Consider the following 10,062-nt stretch of genomic DNA (forward strand, 5'->3'; position numbering starts at 1 on the left):
CTGTGGTTAGCTTGCAGTGCTGCACCCTAACCCATTGCACCACCAGGAGGGGTCCCTTATCTCCTCTTTCTACAAGGACAACAGTCATATTGGATTAGGTTCTCCTCCCCCATAGACCTCATTTTACAGTAATTGCCTCTTTAAAGGCCTGTCTCCAAATAACACATTCTGGGGGCCAGGGATTAGGATGAAATGAATTTTGGAATGCAGGGGAGGCACTATTCAGCTCACAATAGAAATAGAGCCTAAAGGTGCTTACGTTACCCAGAGGTGGAGAAGAGGCCACTTTACCTTATTCTATTCACTCCTTATAGTTGTTTCAGAAATATTTACAACCCACTATGCTCAAGGCATGGTATTAAGCTAGGAAAAGAAAAATTGCGGCCGATATGGTTCTTGCCTTCAAGGAGTTCACCGTATCTCTGCGGAGAATCATTTCGAGAAACCAGATATTCTCCAACTTCATAAACATGCCAGTGTCATCTAGAGGGTTGGTTAAAACAGATGAGTGGGCGCCACAACCAGAGTTTCTGATTCAGTGGGCCTAATAATTTGCATTTCTAACAAGTTTCCAGGTGCTGGTCTGGAGACCACACACTTTCAAAACCACTGAACTAGACGTATCAAGATCACAAGTGACGTGTGTGACGGAGAAGGCACAGGTGCTCCCAGATCACCGAGGGGCCATTTTCTGTTTCCCTGCTAAAGCAGACGACTGGGAAAGTCCCTTTGCGCCTAAAAATTCCCCAGAAAAAGTTACAGCATTTAGACCTTGGGCTTGTAAACATATGGTGGTAAGCAGTGATGCATTGCCTATATCATTAATTTGCTACTTGGTAAATATTACCTTTAATTACTAATTATATTTATAGAGGACCATGGAGCCTGGGGTAGCAAGCAAGTGTGGGTTCTATCTTTGCTCTGAAAATGCTGTGGGAACTCTGACTCTGAGATTCGGTTCTGGTCATTTATAAAACTAGAAAGATTAAACAAGAAGATCTTGAAGCTTCATTCTAATCTTTATGATCCCTCTGCTGTTGTCTTAGTAGGGTAAAAAGACTTCAGTCGAAACTGGAACCATATGTTGCCTCTATGTGGCATTTAGCACAGTACCTGAAACATAATAGCTGTTCATCAAATGTGCGCTGATTGACTGACTCACTCTGTCACTCTTGCTGAAGGCACAGTGATGCCTGCCTACCTACTCTAAACATCAGTTTTCACTCAAAAGAAGGCACTAATCCTCAGTCTTATGCTTAGCTGCTAGCAGCTTCCATTTTCCACAGGCACTCTCTCTGCCACCCCTCACTCACACTGTTAACTTAAAAAAAAATTATTTATGCATACAGAACTGGAGTGCAGGCCAGAGGTGCAGGGGCGGTGAGAGGCTTCACCAGAGACAGAGTAGGGAGTAGAACAGGCAGATCTACTGAAATATACTGCTGAGGGGAGCAGCACAGGAGAGGTCTGCTGCACCATGTGGGTCAGCTCCAGGATGGGGGGTTGAATTCGCACTGAAGTGGTTGCCTCCAGCTTCACAGTGCTGTGCTTTAACTCACTGCACCACCAGGAAGGATCCACACTGCCTGTTCTGCTCCCCACTTTGTCTCCTGTGAATCCTCCCCCCCCCCAACACCTTTGGCCTGTACCTCAATTTTATATGCATAAATAAATATATCTTTTAAAAAAAAAACTTTTAACATTGTTCCAGTCTCCATTCATTTCTCTTGGGCACAATATTGAAGGAAATTATCCACTGACTCTATTGTCTCTCCATTCATTACCTTGCTTCCTGATTTTATTTAATCTGGCTTGTGGCCCTCGGTGCTCTGAGTGTGACCTCTAACACACAAAGTGCTACCTCATACATGGTCTCTTTTCCTGGGCATGTGTTCCGTGACTTAGGGTTTGCACCTCTCACCTGTGGACCTGGGCTAGTTATTTACCCTCCTGGGTATGATAACAATGAAGAGGATTAAAAAAAGTGTATGTCATACGAATAGCTATCTATCATAAGTATACCACAGAGATGGTACATAAAGTGATAATTAGAAAAATCGTTTAGCATATAGTAAATGCTCAATAGATACTAGATTTTATCTCTGTAAATTAGATTATACCCACTTCTCTAAGTCTTTGGTTTAGAAATTAACCATCTTAATTTATAAAAGTACTTTCTGAGAAAGGCAAAAATTTGTTCTGAAGACTTTTTTTTTTTTAAAGATTTATTTATTTGTGCATACAGAACTGGGGTACAGGCCAGAGGCTCAGAGGCGGTGAGAGGCTTCACCAGAGACAGAGTGGGGAACAGAACAGGCAGATCAACGAAGTACATTGCTGAGGGGAGCAGCGGGCGGGTCAGGAGAGGTCTGCCACGCCATGTGGTCACCTCCGGGGCAGGCTGGAATCGAACTCATGCGGAAGCGGCTTTAGATTCTCAGTGCTGTGCTTTAGCCCGCTGCGCCACCAGGGAGGGCCCTGAAAACTGTTTTTAAAGAGCTAGCAGGCACCAGTCTTTTCAGCACAGTATATAATAAAAGTGGCAGTGGCAAAGATTAAGGCAGGGGAGATTCACACAATCTTAGATGTGTTCTCTTTTGAGTTGGTTTTTTAAAAAATTAGTGTAATATGGCCTCCCTGGTGGCGCAATGGTTTAGGATGCCGCACTGCAAGCAGCTGCCTTAGTGCAAGTTTGATCTCCCCCCTGGAGGTGACCCACATGGCGCAGCAGACCTCTCCTGACCTGCCCGCAGCTCCCCTCAGCAGTGTACTTCAACGATCTGCCTGTTTTGCTCCCCACTCTGTCTCTGGTGAGGCCTCTCACTGCCCCGCACCTCTGGCCTGTACCCCAGTTCTGTATGCATAAGTAAATAAATCTTTTTTAAAAAATTTGTGTAACAGGGTGGTCCCCAGGAAAAGGGGAAGTTCCAGGTTCCCTGCCCCGCCCAGAAGTACCTCCTAAAGGGAACTATATTGACTTTAAATAAATAGATTTTTTTTAAGATTTATTCATTTATGCATGCAGAACTGGGGTACAGACCAGAGGTGCAGGGATGGTGAGAGGATTTACCAGAAGCAAAGTGAGGAGTAGAACAATGACGAAGTACACTGCTGAACGGAGCAGTGGGTGAGATAAGAGTAGTCTGCTGTGCCAAGTGGGTCACCTCCCTGCCAGGGATGGAACTCTTGCTACAGTGGCTGTGGCTTGCTTTTGCAGTGTTGTGCTTTAACCCCCTGGGCCACCAGGGAGGGCCCAACTTTAAAAATTTGTACTTGAATAACTTATTGTTTCACTGGGGAAATGTGGGGCCTTACATGGTGAATGCTCAATTCATGCTCAGTTCATGCTTTCTACTCTTAAAGGTGATGTATAATAGGGCAGTGAATTCTTAGGAAATAAAAGGATATGATAGTGTCAGATATAAAAAGAAAATATGGCTTGTTGTTATGACTTTAAAAACTGTTGGTGCGATGATAAAGAGAAACAATAAGAAGTCAAATGGGGCTTCCCTGGTGGCACAAGGGGCTAAGTCTCGGCACTATGAAGCTATCAGCAGCCACTGCAGCACGAGTTCAATCCCCAGCCAGGGAGCTGACCCACATGGCCCAGCAGACCTCTCCTGTTTTACCTGCTGCTCCCCTCGGAAGTGTATTTCAGTGAATCAACTTGTTCTGCTCCCCACTCTGTCTCCCCACTCCTCTCACCCACTCCCCCAACTCTGACCTACACCCCAGGTCTTGTATGCATAAATAAATGAAATAAATCTGGAGAAAAAAAAAAAGTCCAGTGGCCCTGAGTTAATGGGTTATGTATGTGACTTGGGATCAAATGTGAGTGTCTGCTGTCTTTACAGCCCTCCACAGGGCACTAGCTTCTGCCAAGACAACTCCCATTCATGAGGGATTTCAGAGATAATGCTGATGACTGCCAATGATAAGTCCTATTATGATCTAGTGAGTGGGCGTCTCTCTAATAAAGTAGCATCACTGAACACAGAAACAGGCTGAAACTATCCAGGGATAAGTAGCACCATTTCTATAAAGAGGGCAGCACAGCTCCTGAGTTCTCCAGAGTGAGTGTAATTGTACTCAGGCAGTCAAATAATCTTTGACAAAGTCATATATGGAAGGCCATAAATATGCTCCTGTGCTAGTGGCGTGGGTGTTCTAGTCCTGGCTGTGGTGAACTGTCCATGTTTACTTAGCAGCACACAGCTTTAAAAGAGAACTAAAACAGCGCTGGAAAGAGGAAATGTATACTGAAAACGTAAGTTTCTCCAAATAACTGAGTGGATTTTATCCAATCATGTTAATGCATATCTTCTTTGTCACTTGGAGCTTAACTACCCTATGGGTTAACCACAGTGTAAGTTTCCTATTCCTAAATCGTAGGCTTCAAGAAATGACTTGAATAGAGAATCTTCCTAGTTTCTTTTTCAATAAAGATTGAAATAAAGTCTTTCATCTTTTTCATCTCTTTCACCTTTTACAGGATGACATCAGGAGGGCCTACTGACTTCTCTCTCTGGCTTTCTGCCTTTGATTTATTTAAGGAAACATTTATTCACTCATTTCCCATAAGTTAGGGAACACAAAGCATATTATACAAAGCATCTTTTGCTGGGATTCCTGATGTTACTCACTTCATTCCTTTCTCCTTTCTATTCATATCTTACGTGCCTTTAAGAAGCATGTTAATCTCTATATCCTCCATGGAGCATTCCCTGACCCCTTTGACCTCTGAAGCCTTTGTGGATGACACCCTCCGTGAACTTAATCATAGAATCCTCTGTTAAATCTCTTAAATTTGTATTTCTGCATGGTGTGGTAAGTAGCAGCATGGTGTGGTAAGTAGGATACCACTTGGCTATGTGGCCTTGCACTAATTCCTTTAGTTTGTGTATATTTATCTGTAAACAAGTGATGATAATAATTTATATAAGGTTCCAAATAAAATGCCTAGAAAAATACCTAGCACGTCTTTAGGGCCTACTCATTGTTAGCTGCTCTCTCTCTCTCTTTTTTAAGATTAAAAAAAAAATGCACACAAGAACTGGGATCCAGGCCAGAGGTGAGGTGGGTGAGAGGATTCACCAGACAGAGACGGGCGCAGAACAGACAGATTGATTGAGATATACCGCAGAGGGGAGCAATGGGTAGGACAGGAGAGGTCTGCTACTCCATGTCAGTCACTTCCCTGGGCAGGAATCGAACTTGTGCTGCAGTGGCAGTGGTTAGCTTCACAATGCTTTGCCTTAATCCTTTGCGCCACCAGGAAGAGCCCAACTATCTATATCTCTTTGTCCCTTTATCTGATCCATTTGTAGCACTTTGCCTTTATGTTCCATGGAAGAATGAGATGGGTTCTGCCCTCTACATTATTGGGTTGTGGGCAAAGTCATAACATATTTGCAAAAATGTGTCATGATTTTGCAACAACCCAATATTTATAATCTAGTTGCTCTATGCTATTAACAGACAAATGAGATGTACCAATGTTTTTGTTAGCATCTTTCTAGTGCATATCAAGTTGTTCTATGAAGCCTGTTTGAAACATTTTTTCCCTTTACTTAGATATTCTTATGTACTTTGTGGCTTTTCCAAGTCTCACATCAGCAATTCAGTTTTTAAGAGATAGCAGGTAATCCCTTTACCAAGTGCAAACATCTGATATCTTTAGCTCTTTCTCTTTTTACCCACACAATGGTCCCATTTTTATCAGTCGCATAGGAAGGATTTTTTTTTTTTTACATACCTGTTCTTTTTGATCCAAGGCTTCTAATTGAGTGCTCAAAGAAGATTTATTTTTATTTATGTATACATACACGAAGTAGGGGTATAAGCCAGAGTTGGGGGAGGGGTGGTGGCAGTGAGAGGATTTACCAGAGAAGCAGAACCCATGGATCTACTGAAATACGTTGCTGAGGGCAACAGTGGGTAAGACAGGAGAGGTCTGCTGTGCCATGTGGGTCACCTCTCTGGCCAGGATTGCACTCTTGCTGCAGTAACTGTGGATAGCTTGAAGATGCTGTCTTTAACCCAGGACATTAACCCCGGAGCCACCAGTGAGGCCTGTAAGGTATTTTATAATAGATTCCAGGCTTCCTGTAGATGTTCTACTTTCTAAGCTACTCCTTTATGGTTCTTACCTATCCACAAATGCTCAGGAACTATAAAATCTTTATGTCCAGGGCCATCAATAAATATTGATTATTTTTACTCAAATTGACAGCACTGAATGTGTAAAATTCCAAAATACATCCAGATTACTTTCATTTCTATAAAGAAAAACTAATGAATTGTTAATAAATCTAAGTATACTTTACTGGAAAATAAAAACCCTTTTCCCTCCAACCTTGCTGAGGAAATTGAAAAATGACTAAAAGAGATTTATAAACTTGAAACAAATGTCACATCTTACCAAGGAAAAGAAACCGTTTTAACTTGACTATGTAGATTCTCTGAAGTTGGGACACTGGATTTTTTAGTTGTCTACCACTATTACAATTATTAAAATTTAAAAGGGTTTTAGTCTTTTAAAATCATGTCTTACTGTCTGTAATGAATTTTTTCTTAATATTTACTTTTATTTATTTATGCATATAAGAACTGGGGTGTAAGTGAGAGGTGAGGTGGGGGGAGTGAGAAGATTCACCAGAGACAGAGTGGGGAGCTGAATAGGAGGACCTACTGAAATACAGTGCTGAGGGGAACAGCAGGCAGGACAGGAGAGGTCTGGTGGACCATGTTGGTCAGCTCCCTGGCTGGGCATTGGCAATAGTTTGATAGCAATGAGATGTTAACCCCTGAGCCACCCTGTAGTGGGTTTTTATATAATTTTTTATTTTTTTCTAAATAATTTTATGACTATTGAGGTAAATGGGGATGTTTTAAAGTATAGGGGTAAAATGTACTATAGTTGCCTCCAAATTTCCCCCTTTTTATTTCATCAAACAAGGAGAGAGCGAAATTATAAGCCATGGTGAACAATGCAATTTAAGTTTAAACTTTAAAAAGTGCAGTCATTTTTTGAGATAAACAAGACATGCAGACCCAAATTATTTCACCTGATTTAGACCTAGTTCTAGAGGTGCATCAATTAGATTCAGCTATTTTAAAAAACAGTGTCCTGGCATCCATTTCACACTTCCAAGCTTCTGTGATTACAGAAATTGCTAAGTCTTTCCTTTGATTGAACCCATATCAGGTGGCAAAAGGCAACCACCAAAGAATTAATTTGGCTATTGTTCAAATTAACAAAAACATATTCTTCTATTTTCACAGAATTGTTAGCACAATCATGGCTTTTATCTTTCCAAAAGCACTTGTCATTTAGTTATTACTGTGTGATGTTTCTGATTCTTTGTTAGATTCTTTGAGACAGCACAGGTGGGGTTTGTTTTTATTATTAAAACCATGTTTTGATGAATGAAAACACCAGTTCAGTACCCTCAAAGAGTAACTTTTAACACAAAACATACTCAAATGTTTAACATTTATCTTCAAAGCAGTTTTAAGTAAATAAAAATTCTTTGCCAAGCAAGGTCCATGTTTTGTAACTTCCAGCTGTGAAGCACCCACCATATAAAGCAGCCATATTAAATGTTAATCACTTAAGCTCTAACTAATTAAATATTTAGCCTTATGAAGATCTAGGGAGAATGAAAAAGGTTGAACTCAATTTAATGTATACAACTATTTTAAATCATATTCTCTCCCAAGATGATTAAAATGAAACTATTTATACAACATTTCACCTTTAGAACCTCCAAAGGCACAAGACCATTCCAAAATTATTATTCTTCATTGCCATGCTCACAAAAGGCATTATTGTTATCATAGCTAAACTATGTGTCTTACATGCAGAATTTTGTGTATTCAACCCTATAAGGTGCTGTTATTATTTATATTCAGAGTCTAAAAATTTTTGAACAATAACCTGACAAAGGTTACATAACTGTAGGAGCCAGATCCGGGATTTGAAAGTGGGTTAATTCAGTTTAAAGATCTTGCTCCTAACCTTTATTTTCCCTAAACCTGTTTACCTAAAATTGGTTTTTTAAAAAATGCTTTAATTGTGCATTTTCTTTAGGGCCCACTTTGTTCTCCCTTCATTAACCATTGTTGGATAAGGTAGACCTTGAAGGGATAGGGAGATCAGGTATAAATAATTGAAATGTTAATTAACAAAGAGATTTGAAAACAAGCATGACTGTGGGGTGAGTAGAATAGACCATGAACAAATGCATGGCATTTGCTTAGCAATCTGTGGTGGAACTATTGATAAAAAATGCCTTTAATCATGAGTATGGTGGAGCTATTGGTATCATTGTGTCCTGATGGGTGGAAAGACAAAAGAGGAGAGGGCACTCTCAGAAGGGGCTGAGTGCCTCTGCAGAGACTGGGGAAGTACCTGGTGAATGGGAATCCCCCAGAAAGGAAAAAAAGGGCAGAGGGGATGGAGGCAGAGGTCACAGACCTGTACTGACTACCTAGTCAGTACCAAGGACAGTTTTAGTCCTGGCAGGAGGAGAGTTTGGGTGTTAGGGAGCTCGGGTCATTCCATCTCTTCCTTCTTTAGCTACTGTGTGACCCTATGTCCTCCTACTTAAGTTTCATTTTCCTCATCTGTAAAAAGGGCTTAATTTCTGTTCCCTTGTGTTTCCCCCGTCAACAAAAACAAACGAAGGCCACAGTATAAAAGGAAACTATGTTACTATTTTATATAAACCCATTCAAGTTGTGAAATGTCTGAGCAGCGTTCTAAAACAAGCACTGTACAAAACTTTGAAGGAAACATTGAAATTCACTAATGACTGCAGCTAGACAGATAAATCCTCAAACCTCCTCATTTATCCTTTAAATGGCAGGAACTTGAAAAACTAAAATGGGATCTAGTTAGCTTTCAATTACTCAGGCCACTGACAATTCAATTTATGGATTACACAGAATTTTAATTCACTCATTTCACACGTCGTTATCAACTCTACATGAAGTTTAAGAGGAACAAAGGAGGAAAATCGAGTGGGTCCGTTTTGCGCGTTATTTCCACGGAGGGGGCAGGGAGAGGGGGGATTTCCTTTGAGACGGGGCCGGGGCTTCCAATAATCGCTAGTATTGCCTGGCTGTTAAGAATCGGCTGATGAAAGGGTGACTGCGACGCGAAAACTCTGATTTAATCAGGCGCACCCTCCCACCCCGGCTCGAGATGAGGAATTTTCCTCTCTCCCGCCCGCACAGAAGGAGCTGAGACAGCATCTGGCATCATAATACTAACATTTGTTTCGTGATTTCCTTTCTACCCGGCCCTCTGACACACATCACTTCTCGGCAGTCAGGACTCACTGGTACCTTCCTGCGTTTGGCCAAGACCCGCCTGAGAAGCCGGGGGCCGATCTTTTCGCGGGCGGTGACCCCCGCCGCCCGGACCCCTCCCCCGAAGAAGCGAGCTCTCCCCAGCTTTATTTCAGGCCTGTGACACCTCCACTCGCTCGGCGAAGCCGCCGTGACTCACATCTCGCAGATCCTTCGCCCCCCCACGCGCCCCCGACACACGGCCCCCCCCCCCCCCACCCCCAGGACCCAAACCGAGCCCACAGAAAACTCCGTCAACCCGCCCAAGCCGACTTGGAGGTCTCGGGTGTGAGTCACACAGAAAAGACCACCCTCGTCGGCATCCCCACACACAGTCCCTCACGCCGGGCGCGCGGCCGCCGGGCCTCCCCGCCTGACACACCAGAGCCCGTCGTCTCGGTGCAACTTGTTATGCTCCAACTCGAGCCCTTGACCCAAAAACCTCCGAAAACCAAGAGCCGCAGCGCCTGCCTGGGGCGGCCTTTGATGGCTTTGTTATTGTTTGGGTTTGAATCGATACGCCCCTCCCCATCCTTCCTCTCGCGGCTCCACACTCAGCTCCCGCCTCCCCTCACGCCCCGCGCCCCTCCCCCTCCATTTTGGCGCCTTTTCCTTCCCGCCACGTCGTGGCGGCGTAGAGACCATTCTGACCGCGAGGGCGGGGCGGGGCTTGCAGCCTTATGCAGATCAGTCGGCTCCTGGTTGGCT

The sequence above is a fragment of the Condylura cristata genome, unplaced genomic scaffold (genome assembly GCF_000260355.1).
Source record: "Condylura cristata isolate star-nosed mole 26May11 unplaced genomic scaffold, ConCri1.0 scaffold00001, whole genome shotgun sequence".
NCBI lineage: Eukaryota > Metazoa > Chordata > Mammalia > Eulipotyphla > Talpidae > Condylura > Condylura cristata.